The sequence below is a fragment of the Aythya ferina genome (genome assembly GCF_964211825.1).
Source record: "Aythya ferina genome assembly, chromosome: 1".
NCBI classification, from domain to species: Eukaryota; Metazoa; Chordata; class Aves; order Anseriformes; family Anatidae; genus Aythya; species Aythya ferina.
In genome coordinates this window covers 59657917-59676852 of record NC_140296.1, presented here as the reverse complement: position 1 = coordinate 59676852, position 18936 = coordinate 59657917, and the positions used below count along the sequence as shown (strand labels likewise).

The 18936-nt window shown below is 38.8% G+C and overlaps 1 long non-coding RNA gene across 1 annotated transcript in view; it reads left to right on the top strand.

Moving 5' to 3' along the window:
- Nucleotides 1-14777, top strand: part of LOC311430144 — a 62915-nt gene extending 48138 nt beyond the window's left edge. The window contains exon 2 of the long non-coding RNA XR_014688590.1: nt 12851-14777. This is a non-coding gene — a long non-coding RNA (uncharacterized lncRNA). The remainder of the gene's footprint in view (nt 1-12850) is intronic.
- Nucleotides 14778-18936: the final 4159 nt, after the last annotated feature.

The window sequence follows — 18936 nt, the reverse complement described above, 5'->3', positions numbered from 1 at the left end:
GTAGTGGCTTTCATCTTTCCTCATGCTTTTCCTTACTTGGTGGCTGTTGACTTTTTAATTGGTACAAACATAATTCTTCCAAACAACCATGGTCAATGACCATTATCTTCTCTTCGATGACCTGAACTGTCATGCTAATCATTCTTTTATGCTTTCATATCTGCAAATAATGGATCTTATCTAGTTAAACAATAATAACTTCTCTATCCCGGACTTGGCTCAGTTTCATGGTTTAGTTAAGGATTTGAATTTAAGAGGAAATTTGATATTGACCTAAACTAAGAAATGTGCAAACTCTGTAGAGGACAGAAGTAGAATTCGAGATGGTCATGATAAACTGTGAAAAGAAATTTTGCAAAGTAAAGCCAATATAGATAAGTATGAAGTGCTATGCCAAGGGAAAAAAAAAAAAAAAAAAAAAAAAAAGCTGATGATTAATACACAGAAAAGAGGCAGGAGGTTACCTTGGATAATATCTATCGTACCTTAATTACTGGAGTCAGGAGAAATTTCTTGTGCTCTTGCATATGTGCCAGGCACCTGCAAATTCAGATTAGAACAGGACCCACATGCATGTGAGCAACAACACCCCAAGAGCCCTGTCTCTATCCACAGAAAATGTGTTTGTGGCACACTGCTTTCTGAAAAATGATGACAGCAGGATCCTGTCGTATCCTACAGCAAGCACTCATCAAATACAGAATCTTGAAGCATGCATTGTGCTGCTGCTGCAAAAGAAGAAAGGAAGTCCTGTTCAGGAATATACTGATTGGAGTATTGTATATGTGAAAGGGGATGTAATTATTTACTTCCCATTAGTATTTCATCAGCCCAAGCTCCATATTCACATGCAGGTATCGCACAGTTATGGAAAGGACCTCAAAGCAACCTTTACCCATTAAACTAGAGTAGACTTAAATGCCTCTGCTACTTTAGGAGTGGTATGGAACAGTGTTACAAACAACTCTGGATTTATTCATTTTTATTGTTGATTCTGAATATTGTATAATATTGTGTAAAACTGATTGTTTTTTGTGATTGTTTTAAATTTACATCTCGGATAAGTTACATTGCTGTAGTAAAAATTATTTTTTGGCCTGCATTTCCAAGTTTTTTCACAGCTTTGGTAAAAATATTTTAAAGGATGTCATTATGACACATTTTCTGTAAAAAAACAAAAACAAAAACAAAAACATAGAAGACTTTATTTTAATGATTTTTTTTCTTTAAACTTCATGAAAGATTTTGGCCAGATATTTTGCTATAAAACAAATTTTAAATTGAGAAATTTCTACTAAAAAAGTACTTATTAGATTTGTTTTCTTTTTTACCCTCTATATGCTTTTTCTGTTTCTGAAATAATTTATGTTATCATAAACATGTCCACCAAAATGGGTGTATCTTTATGTATAGGTTAGTGCCTACCTTGTACCACTATGATCATGAAAATAAGATTTTTAAACCTACCAGTAAATGAAGGTAATGTTCCCTCCAGGATCAAGCAAGCATGTTAAACAATTTGATTTTATGAATATTTCTCTGAGGATGTGGGTTTATACTGAAATTACTCTAAAGAAACTGTTTGTGCATGCAACCTTCCCTTAAGCAAAAAGAAAAGTGGTTTACTTCAATCATCCTCACCATTATCTGTTTCTTTCTGTTTATCATCAATGGTTAAAAAGGCTGTTTTCAGACAGTTCCTGTCAAAAAACATGAAATTATAAATGCATGCTCTGGCTTATTTTGCAATGTAACTATGCTTTAAAAATAGCAGCTTATCTATGGCGAGGATCTCTAAATCAAACTGGTGGAGCCACAGTACTGTTTTTGATGCTATTGAGAGTCCTTGATGCTTTGCCATTAAATTATGGAGTGGTGTTCTCTGAAGAAATGACGTGTTGTGTGGTGAGGGGGTGAGAGAGAGAGAGAATGCAAGAAAGAGAGAAAGAGAGGGAGAAAGAGAAATAAATAGCTTGAGAGAAAAAAAGAAAATGAGAGCAAAGCAAAAGAAAATGAAAAAATGAAGGAAAGAAAGGAAGAAGGTAAAAGAGGGGAAGGGAATAAAAGGGAAAATAAGTAAAGAAGGGAAAAAAGAAAAAAAAAAAAAAAGAAAAATAAACCTTTGTATTTGCCCATGTTTTGTAGGTCTGGTTGTTCCAGCAGTGCTATTAGAGCCCACACCAAGAGCTGTTTTGGGTCCTGGGGCAAACAGACTGTTCTTCCCCTCACTCCTCACTTGGAAAAATACCTGGGTGGTCCTGTTATGCCACTCCTCTCTCCTCAGCACCCTCTTCCCTCTCTTCCTGCACTGTAGCACAGAAACCTTGCATATGGAGCAGCAGCAGCTGCTATGAAGGAGAAGCTGAAACAAGCCAAGGAGGGGGCTGCTGTATGAGGAAGAGTGGTGTCCCCCTAGCACCAGTTCTCCCCCAAGAGATCTGACCTACTACTGAAAGAATCACAGGATCGGAATGCCTATGGCTGTACCCAGCCATTATTTCTCTAAGAAGCTTCAGTGTTGTACTTCATTGGTGTACTTCAAGACAGCCTTACATTCCTATCACATTTGCAGTGGTCCTGAAGATAATGGCTTTGTCTAATTCCTGTGGCTTCATCACAGGTTGTTGTGTCCATCTGGACTGAAGCACAGTGCATCTGCATTTAGACAATATTGCTGCTCAGAAAACCCAGGGGAGCCCAGCTGATTATCTGATGAAATTACATAGCTTTTATGTTTTTATGTTTCTTTCAGGCCTCTTTTTTTTTTTTTAAAAAAAAAAAGTAGGAAACATAACGGTGTGCGAAGTTTTCTAGAATTAAATCCTCTCTGTTTTGAAGATTGTGTTCTTAAACTTGAAATAAAAATTTTAAGTCCATGGAGATCAGTTAGAATGGAAAAAAAGTTTTGTATTGTCACATTTTAGTAGGTCACAAATAGTGATTTATATGGCTGAAAAAAAGATATTTTGTTCAGTGAGGTTTCATTACACTGAAAAAATACTGATCACAATAGTACCATTAGCCTAATCACACTTGGAAAAAAAAAAAAAAGAGAGAGAGAGAAAAGCTTGAGAATTGTGCCTATGAGAATGAACACTTAAAACTAAGTCCCTGCTATTTTAAAGTATGAAGGATATATTCATTTTTTGTTTAACTGAAACTCTGCCGTATTCTACTAAACATAAGCTTCTCTAAGACAAGATGCTAATCTGTATCTAATACATGAATAAAGTAAAATATGATGTGAGAGGCAATAGAGATTTCTGTAGTTCACTGATTCACTGTTTTAAGGGAGAGAAAACTAGCAGAAATCTAATTTTACAAAGAAATTGCGGAAAGAATGGTTGTAATAGGATGGATATAATAGAACAAGGTATTTAAAAATTCCATGCTCAGTTGGATAACAAGTACTTCGAAATTATATCTGGTCACTGAGATGTAGTTGCCAAGCCACTCTCCATCATATTTGAAAAATCATGTCCCTGGTGATTGGAAAAAAGGGAAACATCCCTACTGTTTTTTTGAAAGAATAGAAAGGAAGACCCAGGGAACTACAGATCAATGAGCCTCGCCTCTGTGCCTGGGAAAATCATGGAAAAGATGCTCCTTGACACTACGTTAAGGCACATGCAAGACAAGGAGGTGATCTGAGACAGCCATTATGGCTTCACAAAGGGCAAATAATGCCTGACCAATCTGGTGGCTTTCTGTGATGGAGTGATTGCATCAGCTGACAAGAGAAGACTGACAGATGTCATATGCCTGGACTTCTGTAAGGTCTTTGACACAGTCCCACAGGAGGTCCTGATCTCCAAATTCGAGAGATATGAAAGGGTAGACCATGGATTTGAAGGTTGGACCATGCAATGAATATAGAATTATCTTGACTGCTACACCCAGAGAGTGGTGATCAATGGCTCTATATCCAGATGGAGGCCAAGGACAAGTGGTGTCCCTCAGGGGTCTGTCCTGGGACCCATACTGTTTAATATCTTCATCAACAGTGTAGACAGTGGGATCAAATGCACAGTAAGTTTGCAGATGACACTAAGCTGCATGGTGGTGTGGTTGACACAACAGAAGGAAGGGATACCATCCAAAGGGACATGGACAACCTTGAGAAGTGGGCCCATGTAAACCTCATGAGATTCGACAAGTGCAAGGTGCTGCACCTGGGCAATCCCAGAGTATGGTACAGCCTGGGAGAAGAACTCACTGAGAGTAGCCCTACAGAAAATGACTTGGGGGTTCTGGTGGCTGAAAAGCTTGACACGAGCCAGCAGTGCACACTTGCAGCCCAGAAGGTCAACTGCATCCTGGGCTGCATCAACAGAAGAGTGGCCAGCTGGCTGAGGGAGGTGATTGTCCCCTGCTGCTCTGCCCTTGTGAGGTTGCTCTTGGAGTCCTGCATACAGGTCAGGGTGCCCCAGCACAAGAAAGAGGTGGACCTGTTAGTGAGTCCAGAGGAGGGCCACAAAGATGATCAGAGGGCTGGAGTACCTCTCCTATGGAGAAAGGCTGAGAGAGCTGAGGCTGTTCAGTGTAAGGAAGAAAACACTCTGGGCTGACCTCATGTTGGCCTTTTAGTCAGATGGAGGGCAACTTTTAACATGGGCAGATAGTGACAGAATTAGGAGGATTGGTTTTAAACTAAAAGAGGGGAGATTTAGATTAAGATTTAGGAGAAAATTCTTTACTCAAAGGGTGGGGAGGCACAGGAGCAGGTTGTCCAGAGAAGCTGTGGATGGGTTAGGTTGGATGAGGCCCTGGACAACCTGATCTAGTGGGTGGCATCCCTGCCTATGGCAGAGGGGTTGGAACTAAATGATCTTTAAAGGTCCCTTCCAACCCAAGCCATTCTATGATTCTATGAAAGATGCACTTACTTGGAAGCAACTATTGCTCTTTAACAGCCACTAGCCAGAACATTTGATATCCGAGAATTTGATTTTTAGTATTAAGGTGACTTTAGTTTGAATATATCTAATGCTGAATGATCTAACAGAATTTTTAAAAATAAAACTCCATGTATTTCTGACCTGAAAGAAGCCAAATACTGCTTTTCCTGAGCTGTATTAGAATAATCAGCTTTTGAGGATGGTGAAGGAAATACCTTAATACTCAAACGATATGGCTGAAAAGCAAATATTCATACTTTCTGGGAAACAGGATATAAAATGAAAGACAAAGCATATTTTTATTTCACTGTATCTCAAGGATTCTTACAAGCCAGACAGAGGCTTGAGTTGTTGGTTAAAGTGCAAGCTGACAGTCATTATGAAAAAGGGAAAAGACAGCTTATTTGCTTTTCTGAGATCAGCATTTACCATAATGTGGGAAGAGAAGGTGCTAGGTAGATAAAAGTAATTTGTGGTGCATAGGTCCAGGTTAACAAGAAAGCTTATGTCTGTTGACCTGAACTGGTGCTTGTGAAGTGACTAGATCAAACATGATAGCATAAAACAAGATTTCAAAGGCACACAGAGAAGTGGTCTCCCAGTACTATGGCCATTTGATTCAATAGCAAAGTTCTAACTGGTAGGAGGCCTGGTGTGTTCAGGACAATTCAGTGACAAATGGACCCACCCTTTGCAATTTTAGGATATGTGCTTGTTAAGTAGGAGAAGTTTGACTTACTAGTTGATTTGTCAGAGAGGGATTTGAATTCTCTAGCTGAAAAGAAAATGGTAAATGTATTAAGTTGTTTTGCATGCTGTGACAGATTAAGGGTAATCTCTTGAAAAGCTCCTACATCTTATTTTCAAGAGTCACCAAGGTGTTTAAAGGGGCTTTGGATCAGTGCCTCAGTTGACTGGTGTCTGATTTTTCCTGTCAGTTGCTCCAACAGAAAGTTGTATGGCAGTCAGCAAGCTGTCTTGCTTCTCCTTGAGGAATCGCTTACTGACTTGAATCTTAGCAGCTATGCATAATAGGGGAGGGTTGTACTCTGCACTCTAGGGGCTAAATTGCAGCATTTGTGTTGCTGGTCTGTGCAAGTGGTATTAAATCAGCATGGCCTACAACAGGACTTCTTGGGCCACATGAAATGCCATGGGTCTGCAAGTGCTGATGTTTGAGCAGGGAGTAGAAAGTGTTGAGGCTGGTGCTCCAGCAGTTTGTCAGCCCTGCCACTCTGTTGCATGAAATTTTGCAAATACTGGGTTAACAGTGAAGTCATGGCACTGTTCATTCTCTGCTCCTTGTCTTCCTTATGGCCTCTCACTTGGTTTGGCTTGTTCAGAAATCTTAAGACAAATGCAGAGAGATTCTGCAAGAAGGATATAAGAAATGAAACTGGAAAACAGTTATGCACCAGCTAGCACAAACAAGATAGCTAGAAATCAACAAGTGTTAGGTACTTGCATGCTCACCACCACAATGGATGAGGTACCTGAAGATCTGCTGCTGCTTGGACCAGCATTTTCAAGGAAGGAGTAGGGCCAGCACCAGTGGCTCCTCCATGGGTCCCATAGCACTGGGAAGCTGCCACCAGCCTCCATATCCACCCATGACACTGAAAACTTAACATGGGACAGCTGGTTGTGACCTCAGCATCCTAAGCCCCTGCACGCATAGATTTACCCTTTGAGGCCTCACATCTTCCCATGCTGGTGTTTTCCTTCCTGAATCCTTGAGTTACTAGTTACCCTAAACAATCACACTTCTGTCTATAATGTTGGTGTTCTTGTCTCTGTACAGTTATTCTCACAGATCTTTCTCAGCAGAAAAAGCTCAGGCTGGGGCAGGGAAAAGCTAGCCGCAAGGGCTACAGGAAGACTACAGCATAAAGTCTAGACCACAGAAAACATAGAAACTGCTAAAATGGGATAATTTCACTAAAAATGTAGAGATCCTACTGTTATTTTATATTATTATTATTATTATTATTATTATTATTATTATTATTATTTATGTTCTGCTTCTACTCTGATTACCTATTTTACCACTCTCTCTGGATCCTCATTTTTAGGCTAGCCCTTATTTTGGCCATTGTTCTCAGGTAACAAAGGACAAATTCATATTTCTATTCATTTGTTAAAGTATACCAAAGGTCTGTTTACCAAATAGGATCAAAATCAAGCAGGCAGCAGCTTTCTTGTTCCATACTCTAAGCATTCTTTCAAATTATACTCCTCTCAAAACACTCTCCCAAGGTCATACCCTAGCTGTTTGACCATAGCTTTATAAGTGTATTTCCATTTCAGCCGGAGCATAACTCAACCTGCAAAACCCAGCCTATCTAAAAAACTCTTTCTTGATGTAGAGTTTGGAGTTCATCTCAACCTACTGCAGGCTGACTTCTTTGTGTTAGCTCTTGTAGCTAATGTGACGTAACTTAAACTAGTTCAGCTGTCAGTTGAGGAGGAGAGAGGAGAAATAGAATCGTAGAGTCATAGAATGGCTCAGGTTGGAAGGGACCTTAAAGATCATTTAGTTCCAATCCCCCTGCCATTGGCCAGGATGCCACCCACTAGATCAGGTTGGCCAGGGCCTCATTCAACCTGACCTTGAACACCTCCAGGGATGGGGCATCCACAGCTTCTCTGGGCAACCTGTGCCTGTGCTTCACCACACTGAGTAAAGAATTTCTTCCTAACGTCCAATCTAAATCTCCCTTCTTTTAGTTTAAAACCATTTCCCTTTGTCCTGTCATTATCTGACTGAGCAAAACGTTGCTCTCCATCTTTTTTATAGGCTCCCTTTAAGTAGTGAAAGGCTGCAATGAGGTCACCTCAGAGCCTTCTCTTTACACTGAATAGCCTCAGCTCTCTCCACCTTTCTTCATAGGACAGGTGCTCCATCCCTCTGATCACCTCTGTGGCCCTAATCAACCTCTGTCAGTGAAAAGTGGCTAACCTAAGTCGTATTTGCTGTAGGAGTACAAAAATATATGGGCAGTAACTGGGGATTCAACAATGAATATAACTTTTTATCCAAACTAGTTTGTTAACATGCTTATGCTTGGGAGCTACATAGAAAACTCAGGGTTTAATGACACTTTCCAAAGCACCAGTTTTGCTCTAAATAGAGTCATAATTCCTTCCCACAGTTTTCATGCATGAAGCGTATCCATCTTCATTGACAGTTTGCTCTAAGCCTAATTTATATAGTTATCAGAACTAATAGTATTTATGCAAGTAGAAAGATTAAATCACAATGATAACAGCTTATGCAACTTATATACAATTTACTGTGGACAATACCTGGAATATCAGAACTGTATAAAGCACTTATTGATGCACTTATTATGTGTGTTGTCTTTTTTTTTTTTTTTTTTTCTGAGACACAAATTTTCTGACATACTTTTTGTGTTAAAGATGAAGATGTGATATGCAAGGCCTGCTGAAAAGAAGAGCACAAAAGTGCAAGAGAATTCGTTATATCTATAGAGAGGAAGGGAATAAACCAAAATAAAAAGCATACCACTGATGCTTCCTGTGACAGGCAATCAGATAGGGAGGCTGAGTCCATCTGAAACTTGTAGGTGCCTCAGGAATTGAGCCAGTGCAATTCTCTGCAGGTCAGAAGGGGATAATAAGAAAATCTGTCAAAGTTGAGGGAAGAGTCAATTTTCTAGACCACAAATCTGATCTAAGCAGAGTCAAGAGACAAGAAGTTCAAAAGGTTAATGCTGCTATGCTTATTTAAGTGAACATTAACACTGTTGTGAGAAAACAGATGGAGGAGAACTGAAGAAATTGTTTGACTGGTTAGGTTTATAAACACTGAGCAAAAAGATAGACATCTCATGCAAAGATGCTTGTCACAGTGAAAGTGTAAGCTGAGGTCCGCTTTTTATTTTGCTTACAAGTAGTTTGAATTAATGGGTTCCCAATCATCACAATTATGTGCTCCTATTTATGAAATCAGTGGGGAAACATCTGGGTTGTACATAACATTCACCATCATGTCTTTCATCAGATAAATTAACAGCTCTGTTTTTCAGTGGCTGTAGAAAGAGACAAAAGCATCAGAGCACAATGGCACTTACCATTTTTCTGTCAAGATGGAGCCACTATTAGGGATGCTACTATCAATGATGATCAACATGAAGCAGACATGTTTACTGGGAGTCTGTTCCACCACAATACAAGGGAATAAATGGCAAGGTGGAGTCATTTTGTGGATAGATTACAACCTATTGCTCATGACCTGCCTTTATTATATCCTTTTCTTTCCATCTAAAGAGAAGAGAAACCAAAATAACAGCGGTTTCTGTTGCTCTGATGACAGCTTGAGAAAAAGTAATAAGGAGTTCCTACAGCTATAAAAACACAGTGAGGAAAGGGAGCCAAGTTACCCTTGGAGCTGTCACTCTTTGTAAGGCTCTTTTCTTTTCACTTACTTTTGTATAATACTTTATGGCTAAACAGCTATTTTTATAGCCAGATGAGGACATAACTCATTCTTTGAGTAGTCTTGGAGAATCACTGAAGAATTTCTGGTAAATCTTCAAATGGCAAGTTTTATTTCTTGTCTGCTTAGATACTGTGTATCTTGAATTTTCAGGCATCTGAAATTATGAATTGTCTCAAGTTTATTGGACCTGCTGTTTGGGTTTGAGCTATGTCCAATTTGAAAAAACAGAGAAACTCCAAAAGTGTTTTCACATTTATTTATTTTTTTTTATAATTATTTGTCTTTCATAAAGAAGGTAACAATCTGAAAAGCACTACAACAGAATAGATGAACTATTTTGGAAAGCAGAACTATTTCATACTCCTCATTTCTTTACATCCTATTTTAACTTTTTGTTATCTTTTCCATGATGCAGAAGAAGACAGGACTGGGTGAACATTGCACAACAGTATTCATTTGCAGGAATTTTAAATGTCTGTTTGATCTATCCATATCAAGGCTCCTTGTTATCTGCTGCTCCTGTGGTTTAAGACAGAAAGGTTTTTGTTCCCGAGGAGGTGGGAGGAATGGCTGATTTGTGTGAATACTCGTATTTGCATGCGAACGAGGCTATTCCTTGACAAACAAGAGCGTTCATTATTCCTCTGTTTAATAGGATACACTAACCCAATTAGAGAGCTGGAAGAATATCCTGTGACTTAGCTAACCAATGACATTCTCCAAATAGCAGGCAGGGAATAGTTAAACTGCACAGTATCTGAACCCCCCAAGTTGGCATTTCCCAAACCTTTGAAAGCTGAACCCTCTCCTTTTAGGAAAATGAGAACATCTGCACTCTTCACCCCTTCCATGTGTTATCAAAAGCATACCAAAATGAACAAACACTCAGAGAAGTTTATGTGGATCTGCATGTTCAGATACATCCTCTCCTTCCAAGAAATGCTTTGAACAGTGTAGAAAGAAACTTACTGTTGATGTTTTAAACAACTGAGTGAAATCCTCTTGAAAAATAAGAGTGCCATCACAGAACCACTGCTTCAGGTTTCTGAAGACTCAGGCAGGTATCACACTAGCAATATTTACTGTACAGATTATGAAAGAAAAGAGGAAAGACAACTGAGATGAGAGAGCAGCTGGAAGGCTGAGACTGTATATCTACATACTTCCTTTTGCTCTGCTCATAGTCAAACTAGTCCACATTTGATGATGCTGAGAAAATTAGAGTCTACTTAACTAATGTAGAGAACACTAATTTCAGACAATACTCATGCTAGTCGGTTGAGGGAAGAGATTGTTCTGCTCTTCTCTGTGCTGGTGCAGCCTCACCTTGAGTGCTGTGTGCAGTTCTAAATACCACAGTAAAAAAAGGACATGAAACTACTGGAGAGTGTCTAGAGAAGGGCTACAAAGATGGTGAAGGGCCTAGAGGGGAGGATGTACAAGGAGCAGCTGAGGTCTCTTTGCCTGTTCAGCCTGGAAAAGAGGAGGCTGAGGGGAGACCTCATCACGGCCTACAGGTTCCTCATGAGGGGGAGTGCAGGGGCAGGTACTGATCTATTCTATTTATTGCCCAGTGATAGGACCCGCAGGAATGGTGTCAAGCTGTGATGGGGGATGTTCAGGCTGGATATCAGGAAGAGGTTCTTCACTGAGAGGGTGGTCGTGCACTGGAACAGGCTCCCCAGGGATGTAGTGATGGCACCAAGCCTGTTGGAATTTAAGAAGTGTTTGGACTGTGCACTTAGTCATATGGTCTGAATTTTTGGGTAGATCTATGTGGTGCCAATTTTGAGTTGGACTCAATAATCCTTGCAGGTTCCTTCCAACTTGGGATATTCTATGATTCTATGATTTAAAAAAAAATATATAAAAAAATGTAAATGCTCAGAATAATCAACAGGATCAAGAGGCATTTCACATTTTGGAGAAAAGTCTCAAAGCTTATTCATAAATGATTCTCAAACAGAAAAGAAAAGATGTATATGCTGTGAGTATTATTGAGGATGAATAATCCAGTCAGCTGCACTAAGTAGCTTGACAAAAAGTGAGTTCTTAAGTTATTTCTGGCTAAGTTATACTATATATAAGGAGGTTTATATGATTTAGGTAAGATCTGGAAAAGTAACCAAACTTCTGAATTTATACTCAAACTTCCACACCTTTAGGTTCAGGGTAACAGGGAAGATTTATAGAGCCTGGCACAAAATGAAAAAGCAGGCATTGCCTGCCTAATCATCACTACTCCCAGCCCTTTCCGCAGCTGCTATTTACCTCTTTTTTTTTTTTTTTTCCACCCTCCTACAGCCTAACCCCTATGATACTTAATTAATTTTCAAAATTATCCTCTTTCTATCTCAGCTTCTTTAATTACTATTATTTCTTTACCCTACATTGTTCACTTTATCTTATCATGTGGCTTCTTATGTCTCTGCAGATGTGTTTTCAAGGCACTTTGCAGTTCTGTACTAGCACCTTGTCTTTCATCACTCTGCTTTTTCATTCCTCTTTATTGTGCCTCCTCTTCATACCTTGTTGTTGTATCTATCTCTGTGATATTTCCACACTGTTCTCTGGGCATTGAGAAAAGTCAAATCAAAACAGTTGAATTCCAGGAGGTGATCTTGGCATAACAATGTATAGGCACTGTATTAAAGCCCTGGTGAATCAAGACCTCCATGTTTTTTATAGGAATACAACAAATAGAGCTTATTCAAGATAGGACTATGCTCTGTATCTGGAATTTTAAATTTATTATTATTATTATTATTATTATTATTATTATTGGCATTGATATCTATCTTTGATCAATATGCATTCTGAGTTTAAACCAGAGAAAACTTATGTGTCTTATGGAAGTAATTCTTATGACAGAATGACCTGTCTAAGCAAGGTGAAAAAAAACATAAAAAACAAACAAACAACAACAACAACAACAAAAAAAAACACACAATAACTGAGGTGGAAGATTTTCCTAACTTTACAAGCTATCTACCAGAATCTTCACATAACTGTGAATTAGCTGCAATACAGACACCACATAACTAAGAGAGACAGAGGAAAATATTCCAGTAGCTATCCAATGGAAAAGAAAAAAAAAAAAAAGGAATTCTATACCCTTTGCAGGGTGTTATGTTGCTGGGACCTAGTGATGTTGTCCCTAGAAGTCCCTCATGACTTGCTTTCTTACACAGTCCATGATCTGATCACTCAATTGTCCTGAAACATCACCATGAAACATCAAAGGGCATAACTTGGAAATTAAGTTTGAATTTAAGGTTCCTTTTTGACAAACAGAAAAGTATGGCTATAAAAAAACAAATAATCTGATCTTATTGTTGGCCATCTCTTCTTGAGCTCCGAAGAAAGGCTTAATACCTCCCCTTCCTCACTTTTATTGTGAACAAGACTGTTTGAAGACTTTAGCAAGAGCAGATGTTATTAAATAACGAATCTCTTATACTTTTATCTCCTTCCTTTCTTGTCTTTCTAGGGCACTGATGAACAAACAAAAGGGCCAAATCTCATGTACTCAGGTGTCCCTCTGTAGCAACCCTGCTTCAGCTAGGACTTGGTAAGGCTTGGAAAAGAAGGCTGGTAATCTGTTCATTTGGGATTTTTTGAAGATTTATCATGGCTTCTTAAGAAAGTTTGTTCCAACACAGTGGAACATATATTGTACATGTCATTTATGCCTGCCTCCTGTGAACTCACAGAACTGCAGAGCAAAAAAGCAGGATGGAAGTGCCTCACTGAAGACTGTTCCTGTATTTTCTGTAAATGTTCATGTAAATTCATGTGCAAGCTTTTTTGGCTACTTAATGGACAAGGCTGTACGTAGTCACTGTAAAACCCTTTCAGCACTTAAGGAGAATGGTTCTGAGCTGCCTTTCCACAACTTCCAGACTCTGTATACTTCCTCTGTACTTCTGGCAGCTTGAGTAAGGATCTGTATCTGTCCCTTTTGAACACTCAAAATTCTAGTCAGGTGAAATATTTCAGGCTGAAGGAAATCTCTCCTCCCTCAGCATCAGCATTTCTACAATAACGTGACTCTTGTGAAGCAAATGGGGCCTTTTCACTCAGGGTGAATTGTATTCCCCTTCTAAAGACAATAAACATGCACAAGAAACAGTCACAGCTGTAGTTAATGACCAAGTTGCACTATTTTACATTAAAAAAAATATCTAGATGACAACTACAGAAAATCCCTAAGTACTAAATTAATTGAAAACTGCAGGTCAGCTTTCAGTTAAGTAACCATCATGTTATGGAAGATTTTTGCTAAAGGAATTCAGAAATCCCCAGCATTCAGTTCTGTGCAAACTACAACATTCTAGTTCCTTCACTGGAAATACACCTGAAGTGAGTAACTCTTCTCAAAGAACAGTCTTGATCCTGCACTCTGATTTATGATCTTAAGGAGATTTGGGGTGTAGAAGCAAGCCCTGGTAAGTAAGCTCTTTCAAAACAGCCCTTTCCACTTCATTTCATCTACCTTACAACAAAACTGGGCATTGATCCCGACTGGAACCTTAGGGCATTTCTGAAACACTAATAAGTAAGTTAATTAACAACAAGGAACATTCTCTGAACAGACAGAACTGAAGCATAATGTTCATTTCAATAAATGAAATTAAATGAGATATTTTATTTTAACTGCACTCAGTGAATTATTGGCTTTGCTGGTACTACATTAATAGCAAAACTACTGTTGATGCCAGCATAGGCAGGCCTTTAACTATTGTTCTTAGTACAGCATGTTTTCAAATGTTAGTCTAGCTTGGGCAAAAATAATTTAGAAGTTAGAACTGTTGTTAGTAGTTGGAAGCTGGCCCTAATATGTCTGGAAACTTTACTGAGGTCCATGGAAAGTGAGTATTGATGATTTGGTCCATGATGATTACATTTTGATCCATGTTCTTAACCCCAAATAAGTACCTTCTGCACCACTGTAGCAAAGAGAGCTTAAAGTAATTTACAGCAACAGCAAAAGACTCCACTGGGGAACAGCAAGACACCTATCCGCTTTCTGCCTCCATTCCCAGAGGGCCAACTTGAAATGCCTTGGGGGAAGGACAGGCTATTCTGGCTATGTGAGCTGTTTTCCTGTAGCATCATTATTTGCTGGCACAGCTAAGAATGGTTCTGAAAATTCTCTAACTTGCACAAGGAATTGATTTGTATGCAGGAGCTTCCATGACCAGAGAAGTAGGGAATGGTGGGGGGCTGGCAAAAAAGTCATCTTTCTAAGGTTCACTAAACATTTCTCTGACACTCAGGGGATCAAGTCTTTAATGTATCACTAAAAATGACATGAAGAACTTTATTTCCACTCCCTTGTATCAATCTTATGGTTTCCTGTGCAAACACAGACATTTTTGTCATTAGGCTAAAAATAAAACCTTTTGAGAACTCAAGCAACTAGTCTGTCTAGTTCTTTTCATGCAATGTTTTTACTGGTAACAGCAATAACAGGATGTGCTCACCATTTCTCAGTGTAATAATCCTGTCTCTTCACCAATATAAACAACTTGCCCTTTGACCTTACAATTTATTCACAATAGGCCTAACCCCAGACAATTTAAGTAACAAAAATATTCATAAATAATTTGTAAATAGAAACATTCTTTATGTTGAAAGAAGTGTAATGTCTCCAATAGAGTCCTGTAGTGATAGGTGTCATTTATAGAGCTGACTGAAGTACTACTGTTATCACCATTGCCTGTACAATTATATTTCAATCAAAACCTGAGCATGCTTATGGCTCGTTCTCCAATGCATGAGCCTAAAGAGTCTAAAGAGTTATGCAAAAGATATGTCCACATTTGAGCTAACCAAATCCTTCTTTTAAAATTGGTCATGCTAATAACTACAATGTATGCATAAGAAGAAGAATTAAAAAAAAGAGTTTGTATGGGGTTGAGGGTCCACTGTCATTTCCCCACATCCCTCCCTTATTTCCTCTTCATTCACCAAACTCTCATCAAGCTTTTCATTGCCTTTCTCCCCTGCTGACTTGAGGAAGTGCTTTTGAATGGTGCTCTCTGAGTTAATTTTAGGGTTTAGATCTGAAGGGTCCATGTTTCTGTTTCCATCCTGATCAGGAAATACAAAGCCACAATCTGTATTCATGCTCAGATTTGCAAAGAACCATTTCCCCAGCACTTATTTTAAATCTTGTTCTTCTGGGAGAAAACAAAACAAAACAAAAAAAAACTTTGAGTTTGAAATCAAGCCAAATTAGTTTCCCCTTCCTGAAGTATTTCTGGTGATTTCAGGAAAAAAAAAAAAAAAAAAAAAAAAGTGGAAAGTCAGGAAGACATATTAATCCTATGTGCAGATCTCTATGGATGCTCATGTTTTGTTGAGTAAAACAATCAGATTACACATAAGGTTGCTGAACCTCACCTCCTACACATCAGGAGCTGCAAAGGGACTTTCAGTTCTATTATGAAACTTTTCCCTGAGTTACAGGAATATATCTTTAAATGATCCATTATTACAATGAATTATAACAAGAAGTGTGACTGCAAAGAACTGATACTTTACTCAGTTATTCTAGTCATCCTGCAAGTCTGAGTATTCAGTACTTTTATAATGTTTTTTCCTTTTATATTATACTCAGGGAGTTGTAGTTAGACTATTTAAAGCAGAAACTGTTGTCTGTGGGGAGACTGGGTACAAGATAATGTTTTATGCTACTCAAGCCAAAGATTTGTAAGAGTTTCTTGTTTACATTCATCATTTCTGTGCCAAAGCATTAAGAAACTCTGGTGAAATATTCATCATTCAAAAACAAACTTCACAAACAGTCCCACAGAATACGTAAGAAAGCCTGAAATCACAGCCAGAAAGATTTTTATTTTTATTTTTTTAGGCTTTACATCCCACTATCCCAGTGCAGATGGGTTATGATAAACAGTCTATGAAGGGACTTTGAGCCACAGCCCTGGGAGCCTATGCCAGTATGCAAGAGGCACCATCTACAAGCTGGCTGGCAATTGACAGAGCATGCTTACTTAATCTCAATTTAAATAATTTGAACATGTCAGAAGGAGAAAAATCTGGTTACAGCTACAGGTTGTTGGTGAAAGACGATAGACTTGATTCTCTGTTCTCACGCCAACCCCATGACTTATTTTCTGGGAGTTGCTAACTTGAGCGGAGCTGCCTAAGCACAAAGCTTTTGCACCCAAGTGGAAAATCAGGCCTGGTGTCCCCAGGAGAGCTGGAATAGATGACTAACCTTATTTAGCTTGTATCTCCTGAGGGAACAATTTATGGTATACAGGATATAGGAGATTTATTTGGAAACCATATGGAAATATTTGTATTGTTTTGGTAGTTCGGGGATTAATGTAAAAAAAATATGATACTACTTATCGAGGGTTCATCTTTCATTTTATGGAGGGTTCATCTTTCTACAGGTTCATTCAATTTATTTTCTTTTGTTCAGCACTGCAGTGTATTGGAGACCAAATGATTACTAGATAAATGAACTTATGCAGAGCTCAGTCGAAAAGGCTGGTTTTCATAAAAAGAGCAAACAACAACAAAGTAAAGACATTGAGCTGGAATACAGCATTTGAAATGGCTGAGTCATTTTGGTTAGTACTGTCATGAAATATATTTTTCCAAGAAATACTTGTAAGTAATATTACTGGTAAACAGTTGCCTTATGTCCATGTAGCCTCTTCCCTTTACTGCATTAGAAGAACTAGACTAAAGTGACTTGATGTTGGATTAGATCTTGTTTTTTGCAGTCTTGCTCTGCCATCTCAGCTTGAGGGGAGATTTAAACAGGGTCTGAACCAGTGAAAGAATATATGGAAGGATCTAACCCATGGTCTTCCTCAGGGACTCTGAAAGTGAGCATTGAAGAGTCAGCCCATCTTCCTGCCTGAGTTTGTGTCACATACCCCTCTGTATGGCTGGACCTGTCTGGATTTCAACTTCCCTCATCAAAAAAGTACCTGTGTGAAGGTTCACAGCAGCTTTGCTTGGAGATGAAAGCAATGGCAGTTTTCCTTGTAGAGATTGTAGATGAGTTCAGTGCAGAGATTTAATATGGAATGATGATCTTTGAGACTTATCTTCTTTAAGCACTTGTAAAAGATGGTTAATAGTTCCCCTAGAAATTTTTTTTTGAAAGTGTTTTCTCACCTTCTTTTTTCCACCTGTCTCCTCTGAAACTACATTCAAACTTAGAATTTGTCACACAGTGTAGGTGGTGGAACTGCCTTACGTGCTGCCACACAATTGTGTATTATTTAGAAGAGGGAAATGGAAAGCAACTTACAGACCAAGAAAAAGTGTGTACAGACCATATCATAGATGTGTATCAGACTTTATTTATAGAGTCTTCCTTTATCTTTAATATAACAAATTAATATAATCAGATAATATTTTGGGATACCTTCAATGAGCACAGGAGACAGACAGAAGGGCCACTTTGGACAGTGTTGCCAAATTTTCATCTATATAGAGCCTTGGGGCCACAGGAGTTTAATACTTTCCTGGAACAGGAGGAAAAAATAGTGCAATATTTGCTGATTGTGGTGTACATGTTGATTCATGCTAACTAGGAGACCTGTGGTGAATGTGAGTCTTCTAGGGAAGATGGACTAGAAAGGAAAAGGTTGTTCTTCTAAGGCCAGATGGCCCCAAGCCAGCAAGACCTAGGTATTAGAATCCCTAGTGCACTTGCAGCACTTCAGCTAGAAAGTACCTGTCTTCTTCTTCTGCAGTAAAGAATGTAAAGAAAAGAGAAGGGTGCCAGAAATAGTAAAAAGCCCGGGGGTGGAGGGTGAGGGAGGTGGAGCTGGGGACAAGAAGAGAGTATCAAGTGAAAAGGAAGATTAAACTTACTGGGAAATGTTTGTGGTGAGTAGCTGACCAGGTCTGGGTCTTTTCTAAGGGACTCCATAGACAAATTCCAGGCCCTGCTGCTCTGGGAAGAAAAAAAAAAAAAAAAAAAAAAAAAAAGGAGTTCCAGAATCCTAGAAAACATGAGAAAACATGGAGGTAGCTGTAACCTGGAATACTGACTCACAGGAGAGGAAGGTGCCAATGCAGCATATTGGACATGTCAGCTGGCAGAGGAATTCATTGGCATTGCACCTCAGCCTGTGCAGATACTACCTGGCCTTTTCAAATTTGGTGGCAGTGCTGTAACACCTAATGCACACTGTGGTTACAGAGCTGCTGAGGTCTGTTTCTTTTCTCTCTCTCCTTTTCTTTTTTTTCTTTTTTTTTTTTTCTTTTCTATTTTTCCTTCTTGCTGCAAATAGCAGTGCTTGATTCTAAAAGCTGGTAAAAGATTCTGTTCTACAAAAGTGTTTATGACACAGCAAGCTGAGGGCACCTCAAATTATAACATGATTAGGGAATGTGACAGTAGACATAGCTAATATTGCTTCCTGGAAAAGCATTCAAAACATACGTCCTAAAAATCATGCTATTTGCTTATACACTATCTTTTTGAGTGCTCTAGTGCTTTCACAGGAACACTGGCTGCTAAGTTTAATCCCCCAAACCCTTCCTCTTTTTTTTTTTTTTTTTTTTTTTTCCTCCTTC